This window comes from Asterias amurensis, chromosome 4 (assembly GCF_032118995.1).
Source record: "Asterias amurensis chromosome 4, ASM3211899v1".
In the NCBI taxonomy this organism is placed as follows: Eukaryota; Metazoa; Echinodermata; class Asteroidea; order Forcipulatida; family Asteriidae; genus Asterias; species Asterias amurensis.
Window position 1 is genome coordinate 5,453,670 of NC_092651.1, and position 18,770 is coordinate 5,472,439.

The 18,770-nt window shown below is 39.4% G+C and overlaps 1 pseudogene; it reads right to left on the bottom strand.

The window, feature by feature from the left end:
* Positions 1–6,693: 6,693 nt before the first annotated feature.
* Positions 6,694–15,948, bottom strand: LOC139935865 (uncharacterized; annotated as a pseudogene).
* Between the last annotated feature and the right edge of the window lie 2,822 nt (positions 15,949–18,770).

Below are 18,770 nucleotides of genomic sequence, written 5' to 3' on the forward strand. Positions count from 1 at the left end.
TACTGATAATCGGCTGTATTTTCGATATAACAGTTTTAACTCAAAACGAAGCCCTTTTAGGGTTAATATTGTGACATTTATTTAAATAAATGCTGTTTGATACATCCAGTTTTCTTTTACAAAAGAGGTTTCTTTTGAGAGTATGGTTAGACTACGTACCGAGGTTTGAGGGAGCTCACGCGCCGTGGATTTTGCGTTGTGCACGGCGTGAAGTCGGGCTGTGCCAAGAGAGACCGCGAAGTTGTCCGACTCTAGCTGACAGCTCCCCCTTCTTATCAAATAATTTGAAGGTGAAAATATAGGAATTTGCAGCTTCTTCAAGAGTTTTTGTCTTTTAAATATTGGCAGCAAAATCATTACAATGAGGACAATGTTTAACTACACTTTCCGTGCACAAACACATGACATCGTGTGAACATTCTCGTAGAATTTCCTATATTGGTGGGCTGTGTAACCAATTATAACTGGCATTGTTCAGCCACCGGTAAATATTCTTCAGTGATTTAGAGAATAAAAGCCTTAATTGAACGAACAATTGCAACAATATTCATGTCTGTTTAACGCGAGTTGATATGCAGTACACTGTGTTTGTTGATCTGTAATACATATCTCAGGTCACGTGACGTCTGTAGTGCAATCGGTCTATTGTTATGATTTTACATCATACCACCTTTTAGTTTGGTAAACCAGCCCAGCGGAATTTAAATCATAAGTGACTCAATGTAAAGCGAAAGTCAAACAAATTTGTATGAAGTTAATGGTGCGGTTAGAATAATAGTTGACTGTGGATTTGCTGGAATGACAGATTAATCATATTCTTGATGAGAGTGCCTTGGTTTTAGGTTAGTCGTTATTTATTATTGGATGTTGATAATTTCCAATTGTCATCCACGATTTTGTATCGTTTTCGACCATGACGTCATCGACACTCACAGGTGACGCAAGACCTTGACCGAGTGCATATCAGCCACGATGAGGTCACCGGTAGGAGTAACGTCATGCCTAGAGGATAAGTAGTATGAGAGGCGTATATGACCCCGTTTTTGAGAGGTGGATCATGATCCACAAGTTGTGTGGATCATGGCTCGTTTGGGTCGTTGTAAGTAGGAGGTTGCCTGATGGGGGTGTGACGAAGACTCCCCCCCCCTCTTTTTTACCAGCACAGACAGCAAGCGGGCATGTCAGAGTGTAAGACATCACAGTTAGACAATAAATTGTTGAGTATTAAGAACTATTTTTTAACTAAGATCATTATAATCGAATTATATATTTTCAGACCCAAAGAACTAGTGTAAATAACACCCCTCAGTAGTCAAGAGTGTACAAGTCCAGTAGTTAGGTTGTCGTCTGCTGCGTTTTCTGATCATGTTCGAACTTGCTCTCAGTTTGCGGACCAGACACTACAAAGACCCCGAGCGGAAGGCCCAATAGTACCATACTTAGCGTACGTTTCTGTACGGACTAATAGACTTACGGTGCATATCCAGGATATAGGTCTCTGCAAACGGTCATATTCCATCGTTCTCTACAAAGACTAAACGTTAAATAGAGCTATGGTGTCATAAAATAATCTAATAATTACTATCCCAATCTGTAATTGCCAGTGTACAAAAAGACCGGTGCATGGTTTACGTGAAAACCTCAATGACCCTTGATCGCGGAGTCTTATCTGGTAGTTAATAGATGACGTCACAACTGATTGGTCTACCAACCAAACGTGTCAGTTCTTGTTCCCCATACAGTGGAACTATCTTTGTTTTCTATAACTCCAATCCCACATCATGTACCACAATCACTCGGACACGGTATTATGTTTGTGTTTACCTTTGCAAAAAAGGGACTGCAGAGAAAACGAGTATACACGGAAAAACAAGATATACGTCAACAAAAACTTTATTCGGTATATAACACTACATTAACAATAACATCTACTTTAAACCTCCACAATACTTCAAACAATCATACATGGCGAAGACCCCCCCCCCCCCCCATTATGACAAGAACTTTGAAATCTGTCGACTGAACTGCGTTCGCATGCAAGTGATTGATTGGACCCCAGCGACCCGTACCCTGCCTATTAAGGAGATAAGGTGGATGGGTTGAGATTGTTGGAAATTAGAGCAAAGACATTAATAGTAAATCTGTTTTCATGGTGTGTGTTTTTTTTGTGTGTTTTTTAATTTTTTTTTTAATTTTATTTATTAATTTATTTAATTATAGATACTTAATTAATTAACTATGTATTTACTCATCTTATTATTATTATTTGTTTTTTTCTTCTTTTATTTTTATGTGTGGGGAGTTCACTTATTAAAACCCTCATAGTGTTTACAGTTGATAGATTATTATGCTCTAACAAATTTCCGTTGATAATACTGTTCTGTATTATTAGTAGTAGTATGAGAGGCGTATATGACCCCGTTTTTGAGAGGTGGATCATGATCCACAAGTTGTGTGGATCATGGCTCGTTTGGGTCGTTGTAAGTAGGAGGTTGCCTGATGGGGGGTGTGACGAAGACTCCCCCCCCTCTTTTTTACCAGCACAGACAGCAAGCGGGCATGTCAGAGTGTAAGACATCACAGTTAGACAATAAATTGTTGAGTATTAAGAACTATTTTTTAACTAAGATCATTATAATCGAATTATATATTTTCAGACCCAAAGAACTAGTGTAAATAACACCCCTCAGTAGTCAAGTGTGTACAAGTCCAGTAGTTAGGTTGTCGTCTGCTGCGTTTTCTGATCATGTTCGAACTTGCTCTCAGTTTGCGGACCAGACACTACAAAGACCCCGAGCGGAAGGCCCAATAGTACCATACTTAGCGTACGTTTCTGTACGGACTAATAGACTTACGGTGCATATCCAGGATATAGGTCTCTGCAAACGGTCATATTCCATCGTTCTCTACAAAGATTAAACGTTAAATAGAGCTATGGTGTCATAAAAGAATCTAATAATTACTATCCCAATCTGTAATTGCCAGTGTACAAAAAGACCGGTGCATGGTTTACGTGAAAACCTCAATGACCCTTGATCGCGGAGTCTTATCTGGTAGTTAATAGATGACGTCACAACTGATTGGTCTACCAACCAAACGTGTCAGTTCTTGTTCCCCATACAGTGGAACTATCTTTGTTTTCTATAACTCCAAGCCCACATCATGTACCACAATCACTCGGACACGGTATTATGTTTGTGTTTACCTTTGCAAAAAGGGACTGCAGAGAAAACGAGTATACACGGAAAAACAAGATATACGTTAACAAAAACTTTATTCGGTATATAACACTACAATAACAATGACATCTACTTTAAACCTCCACAATCATACATGGCGAAGACCCCCCCCCCCCATTAAGACAAGAACTTTGAAATCTGTCGACTGAACTGCGTTCGCATGCAAGTGATTGATTGGACCCCAGCGACCCGTACCTGCCTACTAAGGAGATAAGGTGGATGGGTTGAGATTGTTGGAAATTAGAGCAAAGACATTAATAGTAAATCTGTTTTCATGGTGTGTTTTTTTTGTGTGTTTTTTAATTTTTTTTAAATTTTATTTATTAATTTATTTAATTATAGATACTTAATTAATTAACTATGTATTTACCCATCTTATTATTATTATTTGTTTTTTTTCTTCTTTTATTTTTATGTGTGGGGAGTTCACTTATTAAAACCCTCATAGTGTTTACAGTTGATAGATTATTATGCTCTAACAAATTTCCGTTGATAATACTGTTCTGTATTATTACCAAATCAAACAATACAGTCTTGGGGTGTAGGATTGAAAAACCTTTCATCATTTAAACATAAGTTTAGCATTCTTTATCGAAAAATTCAGTATTTTGGATGGACGTCTCCCGCTCTCTTCCTCTTCATTTTCATAAGCACTTTCGTCTGTTGATAGATCACTATCGTCTTCTTGAAATACCTCCTCCTCCTCCTCTTCATCTTCAAAATCGTCATCATCAGTTAATTCGTCACTATCGTCTTCAAGAAACTCCTCCTCCTCCTCATCTCCTTCATTTTCATGGCCATCATCATCTGTTAGTCCATCACTATCATCATCTTCACGGTAGTCCCCTTCATCCATCACGTCTTCATTTTCAAAATCATCATCATCTGTTGATTCATCACTATCGTCTTCATGAAGCTCCTCCCACTCCACCTCCTCGTCTTCAAAATCTTCCCCTTCTGTGGATTCGCCACTATCACCTTCGAGGAGGTCCCCCTCCTCTTCCTCCTCCTCCTCCTCCTTATGATTTTGAAGATGTTTCTTCAAATTGTTTGAATTGGAAAACACCTTATCACAAATAGGACAAGCTTTCGATTGGCTTCCGATACTGGGGTGCTTGTGTGTCTTTCGGTGTCGTTTCATATTGTCGCTACCCGAAAAGCTCTTCCCACAAATCGGACACGAGACCTTTACCTGTACGGGTCTAAGCAAAGGGTTTAGACGCTGCGACTCCATTTTTATATCAGTGAGACGATCCAAGACGAATGATATAGGCTTCAAAGTGTTCACCGACCACCAGAAAACTTTAAATAAGTCGAACCTGTATGGGTCTTACAACTTAAGATTATAAGGTAGAATGGGGCCCAGGTCGTTGTCAAGTTCGTTTGACGATTGTTCCAATTGTGGACATCTGGTACAGTGAATCAGCCTGACAACGACCTGGGCCCCATTCTACCTTTTAATCTAGGTTTGAAAGACCCATACAGGTTCGACTTATTTAAAATTTTCTGGTGGTCGGTGAACACTTTGAAGCCTATATCATTCGTCTTGGATCGTCTCACTGATATAAAAATGGAGTCGAAGCGTCTAAACCCTTTGCTTAGACCCGTACAGGTAAAGGTCTCGTGTCCGATTTGTGGAAGAGCTTTTCGCGTAGCGACAATATGAAACGACACCGAAAGACACACGAGCACCCCAGTATCGGAAGCCAATCGAAAGCTTGTCCTATTTGTGATAAGGTGTTTTCCAATTCAAACAATTTGAAGAAACATCTTCAAAATCATAAGGAGGAGGAGGAGGAAGAGGAGGGGGACCTCCTCGAAGGTGATAGTGGCGAATCCACAGAAGGGGAAGATTTTGAAGACGAGGAGGTGGAGTGGGAGGAGCTTCATGAAGACGATAGTGATGAATCAACAGATGATGATGATTTTGAAAATGAAGACGTGATGGATGAAGGGGACTACCGTGAAGATGATGATAGTGATGGACTAACAGATGATGATGGCCATGAAAATGAAGGAGATGAGGAGGAGGAGGAGTTTCTTGAAGACGATAGTGACGAATTAACTGATGATGACGATTTTGAAGATGAAGAGGAGGAGGAGGAGGTATTTCAAGAAGACGATAGTGATCTATCAACAGACGAAAGTGCTTATGAAAATGAAGAGGAAGAGAGCGGGAGACGTCCATCCAAAATACTGAATTTTTCGATAAAGAATGCTAAACTTATGTTTAAATGATGAAAGGTTTTTCAATCCTACACCCCAAGACTGTATTGTTTGATTTGGTAATAATACAGAACAGTATTATCAACGGAAATTTGTTAGAGCATAATAATCTATCAACTGTAAACACTATGAGGGTTTTAATAAGTGAACTCCCCACACATAAAAATAAAAGAAGAAAAAAAACAAATAATAATAATAAGATGGGTAAATACATAGTTAATTAATTAAGTATCTATAATTAAATAAATTAATAAATAAAATTTAAAAAAAATTAAAAAACACACAAAAAAAACACACCATGAAAACAGATTTACTATTAATGTCTTTGCTCTAATTTCCAACAATCTCAACCCATCCACCTTATCTCCTTAGTAGGCAGGTACGGGTCGCTGGGGTCCAATCAATCACTTGCATGCGAACGCAGTTCAGTCGACAGATTTCAAAGTTCTTGTCTTAATGGGGAGGGGGGGGGTCTTCGCCATGTATGATTGTGGAGGTTTAAAGTAGATGTTATTGTTATTGTAGTGTTATATACCGAATAAAGTTTTTGTTAACGTATATCTTGTTTTTCCGTGTATACTCGTTTTCTCTGCAGTCCCTTTTTGCAAAGGTAAACACAAACATAATACCGTGTCCGAGTGATTGTGGTACATGATGTGGGCTTGGAGTTATAGAAAACAAAGATAGTTCCACTGTATGGGGAACAAGAACTGACACGTTTGGTTGGTAGACCAATCAGTTGTGACGTCATCTATTAACTACCAGATAAGACTCCGCGATCAAGGGTCATTGAGGTTTTCACGTAAACCATGCACCGGTCTTTTTGTACACTGGCAATTACAGATTGGGATAGTAATTATTAGATTCTTTTATGACACCATAGCTCTATTTAACGTTTAATCTTTGTAGAGAACGATGGAATATGACCGTTTGCAGAGACCTATATCCTGGATATGCACCGTAAGTCTATTAGTCCGTACAGAAACGTACGCTAAGTATGGTACTATTGGGCCTTCCGCTCGGGGTCTTTGTAGTGTCTGGTCCGCAAACTGAGAGCAAGTTCGAACATGATCAGAAAACGCAGCAGACGACAACCTAACTACTGGACTTGTACACACTTGACTACTGAGGGGTGTTATTTACACTAGTTCTTTGGGTCTGAAAATATATAATTCGATTATAATGATCTTAGTTAAAAAATAGTTCTTAATACTCAACAATTTATTGTCTAACTGTGATGTCTTACACTCTGACATGCCCGCTTGCTGTCTGTGCTGGTAAAAAAGAGGGGGGGGGAGTCTTCGTCACACCCCCCATCAGGCAACCTCCTACTTACAACGACCCAAACGAGCCATGATCCACACAACTTGTGGATCATGATCCACCTCTCAAAAACGGGGTCATATACGCCTCTCATACTACTAGGATAGAACAAGCCACGAGCTACACAGCCGATGTGCTCACCCGATGCATCGTAATGATGTATCTCATAGGTTCCAAAGCCACCGCAATGAACAGACAAATAGATGTCTCCAGCATCGTCGCAGCACACACCATAAGGATAGGCAGGTTTGCCGTCAATGGAGGTGCTGATATTGAACACCTCGTTTCCCATGAAATCCACACAAAATAGTTTCATCTCGTCGTAGTTTGTGAAGATCAGACGCTCCTTGCTGCTTACAGATAGACAGCAGTCGCTACTAATATCGTCATGATGTATTGTGGAAATGATGGATCCATCCATATTATGGAGAGATATTACCTTTCTCTTACAGTCAACCACTGCAATACGATCTTTATTGTCCACAGCAATACCACGAAGTAGACTCTCTGACTGCCCCTCGACTTGATTCTGTGAGGGTCTGAACTGACGAATGTATCTCAGTTCTCTATCATAAACCTTTACATCCTGTCCGTCAGTAACCAGAAGCAGGTCATCAGAGGTCACGGCGACATTAAAAGGTTGTTTTAGTTTACCGTCCTCTGTTCCACGTTGACCACCTGTAGATTTGTAACTACCCTTTGATGTAAATGTGGATAATAGCCACCTCTTTGAATCAGTAACGACAATGTCACCAATGCTAAAACAAGCAACGTCCCTTGCATCCTTGAACTCCCCATCACCTTCCCCACATTTACCAAACTCTGTCTTCACCTCCCACTTCTCTTCCTCTACTATTTCCCCGAGATCTGCATCAGTGACGATATCATGACCTTTGAACCGGATGAATGACTTGCTATGTTGCACTGTTTGAAACTGAAGCTCTTTGTGGAAGTCTAAGTTGTGCATAACTTTTGGCCTGAGGTCCAGCAGCTCAAAGTTATCAGCATGTTGCATCAAGTCATTGACTGAAGCTACGATCTGCTCTGCACGGCTCATCGTATCGTGATTGCTGCTCTGTATGCTTTCAAATCCCTCACCTCTTTCTTGACCGATTTGAGTGACTCTTTCTTGAAGGAGGCGAGATGCATTTCTTATCTTAGTGATTTCCTCTTCCTCCTTAGCCACAATATATCGAAGAACCTGGTCGACCATGAGCTGTAATCTTTGCTGTGAGTGTTTGATAGAGTCATCCACTTTTTGGAATTGCTTGCGACACTCGTCAAACTTCTGCAAGGCTTCATCAGCCTCGACGATAAGATCGAATGGTATCATTGATTTCAGAGAGATTGTGGTTGGACGCTCGGTGATCGAACACCACACATTTGAGGTACACAAGTAATTCACACGTGTCGCAATAGAAACACAGTTCCTGGTCAGTGTGTGTCCGACACGTTTGTGTTTCAGTTTTGTCCTTGTCTTTGGGTCGCACATTTGACGACGAACCGACAGCATTAACGATTTGATGATGTCTGTTACTTTTTAATTTTGCGTGGATTGTCAGACATGTCTTGCAAAAATTTACCTCACAGTCAACACACCGTGAGACGGCTTCAAGACCTTCGTCGCATCCTTCGCATGTGGAAACAGGAGGGTTAATGTCCTCCTTCGAACCTCCCAGATTAATGAAGTCATCAATAAGCGAGCTCAAGAAAGAGCAGCTAAGAAGATCCGACAATCCTTCATCTGGGATTGACGTTTTCTTTTTACACATTGGGCAAATAATAAGATCCGTCTTCGGATCCTGTTTGTCTATAAGTTCCTGAAGACATTTTAAGCAGAAGCTGTGAAGACAGTCCAGGATTTTCGGATCGGTGAACCGACTAAGGCAGATTGGGCATTCGATGTGTACATGTCTAATCTTGCAAGTGGTCTCAATGTGTAAAACAGCTTCGGCCATCTTGATGAGAATGGGCTCCTGTTACCTGATGAAATAAAACAAGGACGTGTTCGTTTTACAATCGGGGAGTGAACAATGATGGAGACTTTTAGACGCTTGGTGGCAGCACATTTACTAGGTAAGTTCGTAAAAATATACTGGTCTCCTAGGATAAAGACAGACATTGGTCATATAAATCTATTGATTGCATTATATGTCATGATATTATGGTGGCCTGAAGGGACATTGCACATCGCAAATATCTTTGCAAATATTTGCGATGTCGCAAATATCTTTGCAAATATCTTTGCAAATATTTGCGATGTCGCAAATATCTTTGCAAATATCTTTTGTCGCAAATATCTTTGCAAATATTTGCGATGACGCAAATATCTTTGCAGATATTTGCGATGTCGCAAATATCTTTGCAAATATTTGCGATGTCGCAAATATCTTTGGAGATATTTGCGATGTCGCAAATATCTTTGCAAATATCTTTCAAATATTTGTGATGTCGCAAATATTATTGCATACTTGATCGCATACTTCGTCGCATAGTTTGCATATTTGTGTCCGATATGTTTTCAAGAGCCTAGAAGGTTGTTTGGGTTCCAGCCTTCATTCCATTACTATGTACACAGCGAGTTGTACTATGAGTGTTTACGAATCGAAGGCTCAAGCTTGAGGCTTGAGGCTTCGGATTTTCAGGCTCCGGCTGTGTGAGGCTCAGGCTGCACAATAAGCAAAATGGCGACGAATTTGTTTCGAACACTTCGGCTTCACAGGCTTCGGGTTCATGTGGCCCGCGTGGTGGATCATGGGAAAAATAATAATGCACGAGAACAAACGTGGCGTCGTCTGCTTTTTGTGTATGAGGCACAATAATTATTATGATTGTAAAAATAAATAAAAAAATAAACACCACCACAAAACACACAATCATACCATTTGTATTGTAACATATGCATATTCGCTTGCTGATGATTTAATTTTGTTAAAATACCTCAATAACTAATTATAAAAACAGCTCACTGTTCAATTTTTTTTTTTTATTCTTATCTTCACTTGATTGAAAAACGATTTATTTTAGTGAAAGCCAACAATTGGTGGTTGTTTTCACTAACAACAAAACGAACCAAAAAACAAGGTTCTGAAAACATAACTATTTTTTGTTGTAAAATATGGCAACAACATGCCTTGCATTGAAACTGGAAAGCAGGGAAATTTCGAAAGGTAAGTTATGTTATTTGAAAACTGGAGTATTCAGATAACTATTCTTTTTGAAAAAAAAAATAACATACTCTGACTATCAAGTAAAAACTGCATAAAAGCATTACTGTACTACAATGAAAACTTTATTTTACCATCAATTGAGTTACCTTAAAACAAAAGAAGTATCAATTAGCTTGATTGTTTAAATAATTCTTTTAAGATTAAAAAGACGGTGCTTATAAATAATTGTTTGTGTTCTCCCATTAAGCTGGCAAAATGTTAAGTTACTTAACAACTTTTAAGTTTATTGCAATTACGATGATCTCCACTTTAAAGTCAAGAAACACGATTATTTCGTCAACTGTTAGGTTAGTATTTCGGAATTGTCAAGTTTTTTCTAACTGTAATTTTTAGCTGTAGAATAGTTCTTCAATTCTTTGTTCAACCCCAAAAATCAAATTTTATTTTACTTATACAAATTTAAGAGTTGGCCCCGAACCGAGAGGGCGCTGTTCGTGACGTCAATCGAGGCGCGATAATGCAAATGTGTAGTCTGGCCCCGTACACTACGTCTGGGTACCTGATCGGTATGATGCGTATGCTGTGTGGCGTGCAGGATCTGTATGTGCAATAGCTACAGCAAGGTCTCGACGAACATGGCACATCACAACAACTTTAGACACGATTCTACTTAAGAAATTATACACACACATACGTACGTTGAAACTTGAATGCCTAGTGATTTTTTACAAAAACTATTGACGTTATTTTCTAGGTGACTTTTTAGTGACCAAATGGGTTGTAAAATTGTGTTAGCCTGCCTACGTACAGAACTACGGTCACGGAGCAGCCAGACGGTCCACTCGGATTACTCTGACGGTGAATCGCATGCAGTGCCAACCAAAAATCGTGACGCTTGGGGCAAGCTAAAAACATGCCCTCAAAGTTCAAACTTTTTTACTCGAATTTTTTTCAAGTTTGACAAATGCTCCTCTAGGTTCATCACGTATTTCAGGTACCTTCTTCGACTTCACACTAGCTGGAAAAATTGTTGGTTTGGCGTCATGTTTTAGAACAACTTTCTCTTCATGAATGTGTGGTGTATTTCGGATTCGAAGCACGACGGCTCGAAGTGTTCGCTGCACAGTGCTGAAAAAGACGTCGGAACGGACCATTTTCGCGGCCCACAACCGCCTATACTTAGGACCTGCAGAAAACATATACAAACTGACCCCATCTTTAGTTATTTTGCTGCATCCAGCAGAAATACACCTGGTCGGCATTGTTCGGAAAAATGCAAGAAAAAAACTTTTTTTTCGAAACGTATAAACTCACGACTTACATGTACTTGCACGTATGTTTACTCTACGCAATGCAGGCAAATTCGAGGGGGTCGATGTTTGATCGAGGCAAAGTCTGCCTCGATTGACGTCACAAAAGGGTATGGGCGGAGTCACCCAAAACAACTTTATCAGTTTTTAAGCATATAAATCGTGACAAACAATTACTAAACAAAATGTTTTATTGTTCATAAACAGAACTGTTATGTTTGTGAAGAACAAACATTCTATTTCAAGGTGACTTTAACACCAATAATAACACTAACGCCCAGCCGGCAATCACAATGTTTAGCAAGGCCTTTTTTATTTTGCAAAGGGTACTTCAGTGGAAAATCTCAAAAGTTTATGGGAATGTTGTGGAGGGGCACTAAGGCCATGACCGGGCACTGTCATGGCCTGCGTGTAATTCAAGGCATGTGATTACTATGACCATCAGTACATTTTTAAAACTTCTTCTTAAAATGGTGGCTACACTTATATAAAACTTAAGTATTGATAATGAATAGGGTAGATGGCCTTAGCTTTCGATCCAATCCGGACCTTCTTCAGAGGCATAAAACAAGTACAAACAAATACATATCCATTTATAGAAAAAGAGAGGGGGAAAGGGATTAAGGAAAGGATCCAAAAGCAGCGGGAAAATAACAGCCAATCAAAGTTTCTATTTCAGAGACAATGTGTGGCTATGAACCAATAGGAGTAAAGTGGCGAGGACAAGTATTGATGTTGTATATATAGTTTAGATTCGTATTCTGCACACTGCATGACGAATAACGTCGTATTGTTCAACACAAACATGACAAAAAAATAAACAAACAAATGAATAGGCCTATGAAGACTTCTAATTAATGGGGTCAGACAATCACATTATTTGTGTTGATCCTAAAAAGACCACATTTGAAAACATCGCTAAACTTTGTTTCCTATACTCTATAGCCTGTAAACAATTTGTCAGATCAGGATTGGAACTAAAGCGTGTACTGTTTAGATAAATGTACACTGGTTGGTGTGAACCGCGCCGATTACACCTCTTTGACGGTTTTGTGTGCATTAAGGCACAATAGACCCTCAGTGCAAGTAAAGTCCTACCTCAAGCTGTAGATGTGACTAATACTCAGTGCGTACACTTGAACCTCTTTGATGAATCGGAGGTGGAAAAACATAACAAAAACAGTGCACCTCCTTCCTACAAGTTGTACTTCCGCAAATAGTTGGTTTTGGGGGGCCAGTTGGGCTCAACCACACGGCCGGTATGCGTTAATAGTAGTAGTTTCTAACAACTGGGAAAAACCCCACATACCCTAACCATTGTGATCGTCATGGTTCGATGGTACAAAGGTTCGCATTGCATTATTTTATAGGTGCACCTATTTCAACCATTGCGATAGTGTCAATGGCTGAATGAACATTACATAGGGGATAGGAACAGCTCTATGATTCGTGGAACTTGATGTGACAAAATAAATGACTGAATGAATACATACAAACCTTTTAGGTGAGACTTTTTTTTGTCTCACTACCTGCTAGCTGCGAACTTTTTGTAGATCGAGTTTCAATGCAAGAGCGTGTACATGCAATACAAAATACTGGTTTGTGCGAACCGAATCATGTACATTTTTACACATAGCCAACAATCATGTCAGTTATTATTAAGACACAATATACCCTCAGTGCAGGTAAAAGTCCTACCTCGAGCTGTAGATGTGACTAATGCTCACTGCGTACATCTGAACCTCTTTGATGAATCGGAAGTGGAAGATTGCCTCCAACAGTAATATATTCTGGTTGTTAATCAACGTTCAAAACGTAAAAAGCAGTGCACCCCATCGCCAACTCGACACCGATGTGAATGTATACAGTACAACGTATTGATCTAATCGGCATTCCGTGCGCAATGCAATGCAATGGTATCGATTTCTCTCATTAATATTTTTTATCCCCGATGCAAATTTAACATCTGTTAAATATTTTGATTGTTTTTTTTTTTAAATACATTCTATAGAAAAACGGAAGACTGGAAAAGTGACTCTTAAAAAACAAAATAAATAACTATAATGAACTTAAAAACAAAGTGCTCAGGAAAAACGATGGAAATGGTAAAAAAAAAAATTATCTTTTAAAAACTACTTTTCTGTTATAAACCGCATTTTACATTGTCCTTTTAATTGTTGCTGCGCACGTGGCATATATAAAACCCCGTAACTTCTGACTTTAGTCTCCGTACCTAACATCACAACGCCATGAACTGTGTGCATTGAACATGACCTTCCAAAATCGTGTTTGTTGTTGTGCAAATAAATTAAATGGTGTAAACCACTTGACTAATGATAATACAAGCACAACTCAGTTTGGTTTGCTTTCGCTACATGTTCTCTTGAAACCCATTCTCAATGGCGTCCTTGCATTCCATTGAGATGTACAAGTTTTTCGTTGCGTGCATTGGGTATTGTATTCCTGTTTGAAAGGTTACATTATGGCAACTGTAAAGAACAGTTCTTTGAAATCAGAAGATCCGTGTTGCTGTTGCTTTCAACATGCCCAAAAGGACCAGGCAACCAGAAAAAAATACTCATTTTTCTAGGGGGGGGGGGGCGTGACAGATGAGTGTGCAAGCGCGTACCATTGCCCCCCCCCCCCCCCTCCCCCTAGTTACGCTCCTGGATATACATCATACTAACACGTCTCTAAATATGAAGGTGAATAGTGAAATACAACATACATCACTGACTAGGTTTTATTGTGGCACTGACTGTCTGAAAGCCAAACTCAAGGGCTCTCTAGAAATGTAGTTTGGGTCCATGGGATGAGGTTACGAGGGGCCGGGGAAAAAGGACACCCAGAAGACTTCACTGAGAGATCGAGGACCAAGGGTGTTGAGAACGAAACAGTAGCAGCCGGAAAGAACCGTCACCCACAGCTGACCAAACCATACTTCGAAGGTGTAAAAGCTAGAGAGACAGTTGTTTTATCTGCAGTTAGCCTTGGTTGTCCTGAATCCGACTATCAATTTGTGTGGCCACCCTAAAGCATCTTCAGCCCATTATTCTCGAGTATTTGGGCATACTCCTAACGCTCTTCAACAGCATGTTCAATAGATTTGTTTATGCACAGTGCTATAAGGGATTCGGATTGAAACAATACCCAAGCCCATTATACTTCGCTTCATTTTGGTTTGATAGAAACAAGTGTCTCATGCCACTGGTGGACGGTGACGGGTTGAGTGTGTTTAATTAATCCCGTTTATGTGTAATGTTACTTTATTGGTCCTCCCCCTTTTTAATGGGCGGGGGGGGGGGGTTCTGACTTATGGGATTAGAGGTCACGTATAGTGAAGTAGTTGATCCTTTTGAGGAAGACTTGGGAATAAGACAATAATGTATGTTGGTGGTTTGTGTCTTTGGTTTCCCCGGAAATGGTTTTAATATTGTTGATACTTCATTGAATTGAACCTTTGTATTTTACTAATAATAATATAGTAAAGTCCATTCTTCTATTACTTTTGTCATAATAGTCAAGATATATGCAACGAACTCATACATGGTTCAGCGCACTATGTGTTGGAAAACAAATGTGTTAATCATTATTTTTGGCCGTAGTTATGAAAACCACGATAAAGATTTTAGAATTGAAGAATAAACTTTTCCCGAAAACACTTACTTTGATGGTTTATTCTTAAAATCTGAAGCTAAAAATTTAAATAAAGGGAATTAAACAGTTGCCGTTGATTCTTACAAATGTTCCCAGTTTACAAATAACTACATTATGCTTAATGATTTGACTTTAGAGTAAAAGAGAAAATACCATACTCAACTTCCAAACACAGAGTAAACAACTATTAATTTCAGTATTATAATTAAAAAAAAACAAGATTTTAAATGAAATTCTCTTAATCACCGATTGAGTGATTTACATTTGAATAGTAAGTCAAAAAAAAAAAAAAAAGCGCAAAGAATAAGCAGCTTACAAGCTCTTGATATTACAATAGTAAGCAAGTTTTCTGTTTATTACAAAACAGGGAATCAATATGGTGTGAAGAGGTTTTCAACTAGTGGTTTAATCCCAACTAGGCCTGGTTCTTGATAATTTTACCGAGACGCAGTCGAGGTAAATTATCAAGAACCAGGCCTCGGCGGGTTTAAACCACTAGTAAGTTGAAAAACGATTCAACACACTTTAATTCCCATTCATAAATACCTTTTCGGTCAAAAACATCAACATTTTTTGGTCAAAAAGTAAAATAAATGCAAAAATTATAATTTTTCAATGATTTCTTTCAACACAACACCCCTCCAGATAATATGAAATGGAAAAGCCCTCCGCCACCCTCGGGTAAACAACTCATTATAAGGGAATGCTGTGCGCGTCGCGCGTATCGCGTGATGTGGCACAACTGTTTCAGCCGTTGCTCTCGACCAATAGGAATGAAGAAACTGTCTTACAAGAACAGGTGCAAGCTCGCGTGTCACGCCTATGTTTCAACACTTTTAACTGGTCATAAACAAAGGTTTATACACACCCACGTGACGCGCTCTCCACCAAAAGGAATAGCAAGAACTGTCTGAGGTATTTATGAATAGCTGATAATAGGTAACATTATGTTATTATAAACAACATTATTTACTGTCATGTCTGTAGGTGGCGCCCTAGCATTACCTCTGTATCCGACGGCATGTTTGAAGTAAAATTACACGTTTTGCAAAATATTGATATTTCGAAAAATGATATCAACAGGTAAATCAGTTATTAAATATTCACATATCGAGTAAGATTTTACTTTTATTTTAAAACATGGAGTGGTTGTAATAAAAAGGATATCCGACGTGAAGCATAACATCAATCAAAAGGCAATTACTCATAAATTTAAAAGATGTAAATAATTCAAAAGTAATAGTCCGCGTGTAGCAACCATATTAAGAGAATTTTGATAATATTTCTCTTTTCCCACAGATCCCTCTTCAAAAATTCGATACCCCGGAAATCATCAAAAGTTACTCCTCGTTGATTAAAAGGCCCACTTTGGGGACAATTAACTCTGAAATAAGATGAGATATGTACTATTTAAGGTCAGATTATGAATCAAGGGCCAAAAGTAAGTTGGTACACAAATTTAAACAACTTGCTGCCTTATAGCTGTTTACGTTTTAAAATTATAGGCTCTTAAAGTTTGATAAAAGCACAACGACGTGTTTTCGCGACGAAAAAAAGGAGGTTTGGGCAAAATTCGTGAGGCAATATCTCGTAAACGATATGGAGTATGAAACAGAGTTTGACAAAGTTTTAAGAAAATCTGAGAGGATCAGTTGGGACATTTTCTGAAATTTGGTTGATTTGACATGGAATGACCCATGCCGTCTGTAGTGCAATCGGTCTATTGTTATGATTTTACATCATACCACCTTTTACTTTGGTAAACCAGCCCAGCGGAATTTAAATCATAAGTGACTCAATGTAAAGCGAACATCAAACAATTTTTTTATTAAGTTATTGGTACGTTTAGAATAATAGTTGACTGTGGATTTGTTGGAATCATGACAGATTATTCATATTCTTGATGAGAGTGACTTGGTTTTGGTTCGTCATTATTTATTATTGGATGTTGTTAATTTCCAATTGTCATCCACGATACTGTATCGTTTTCGACCATGACGTCATCGACACTCACAGACGATGCAAGATCTTGACCGAGTGCGAATCAGCCACGATGAGGTCACCGGTAGGAGTAAACTTCATGCCTTGATAATAGTTCAAGCCACGAGCTACACAGCCGATGTGCTCACCTGATGCATCGTAATGATGTATCCCAAAGCCAAAGCCACGGCAATAACCAGACACAAAGATGTCTCCAGCGCCGTCGCAGCACACACCATAAACATTGACAGGTTTGCCGTCAATGGAGGTGCTGATATTGAACACCTCGTTTCCCATGAAATCCACACAAACTAGTTTCTTATTGCCATAGTCTGTGAATATCAGACGCTCCTTGCTGCTTACAGATAACTGGTAGTAGCTACTAATATCGTCATGATGTATTGTGGAAATGATGGATCCATCCATATTATGGAGAGATATTACCTTTCTCTTACAGTCAGCCACTGCAATCCGATCTTTCTTGTCCAGAGAAATACCACGAAGTAGACTCTTTGACTGCCCCTCGACTTGATTCTGTGAGGGTCGGAACTGACGAATGTATCTCAGTTCTCTATCATAAACCTTTACATCCTGTCCATCAGTAACCAGGACCAGGTCATCAGAGGTCACGGTAACACCAAAAGGTTGTTTTAGTTTACCGTCCTCTGTTCCACTTTGAACACCTGTAGATTTGTAGCTACCCTTTGATGTAAATGTGGATAATAGACACCGTGTTGAATCAATAACGACAACGTTACCATTGCTAAAACAAGCAACGTCCACGGCAGACTTGAAGATCACATCACCTTTCCCATATTTACCAATTTTTGTCTTCACCTCCCATTTATCTTCCTCTAGTATTTCACCGAGATCTGCATCAGTGACGACATCATGACCTTTGAACCCGATGAATGACTTGCTATGCTGCACTGTTTGAAACTGGAGCTCTTTGTGGAAGTCTAAGTTGTGCATAACTTTTGGCTTGAGGTCCAGCAGCTCAAAGTCATCAGCATGTTGCATTAAGTCATTGACTGAAGCTACGATCTGCTCTGCACGGCTCATCTTATCGTGATTGCTGCTCTGTATGCTCTCAAATCCCTCACCTCTTTCTTGACCGATTTGAGTGACTCTTTCTTGAAGGAGGCGAGATGCATTTCTTATCTTAGTGATTTCTTTTTCCTCCTTAGCCACAATATCTCGAAGAGCCCGGTCGACCATGAGCTGTAATATACGCTGTGAGTGCTTGATAGAGTCATTCACTTTTTGGAATTGCTTGCGACATTCATCAAACTTCTGCAAGGCTTCATCAACAGCTCGACGACAAGATCGAATGGAATCCTTGATTTCAGAGAGATTGTGGTTGGACGCTCGGTGATCAAAAACAGCACATTTGAGACACACAAGTAATTTACACGTGTCGCAATAGAAACACAGTTCCTGGTCAGTGTGTTTCCGGCATTTTTGTGCTTCAGTTTTGTCCTTGTCTTTGGGTCGCTCATTTGACACGCCGACAGCATTAACGATTTGATGATGCCTGTGACTTTTTAATTTCGCGTGGATTGTCAAACATGTCTTGCAATAATTCACCTCACAGTCAACACACCGTGAGACGGCTTCAAGACCTTCGTCGCATCCTTCGCATGTGGAGACAGGAGGGTTAATGTCCTCCTTTGGACCTTCGAGATTAATGACGTCATCAATAAGCGAGCTCAAGAAAAAGCAGCTAAGAAGATCCGACAATCCTTCATCTGGGATTGACGTTTCCTTGTTACACATTGGGCAAATAATAATATCCGTCTTCGGATCCTGTTTGTCTATAAGTTCCTGAAGACATTTTAAGCAGAAGCTGTGAAGACAGTCCAGGA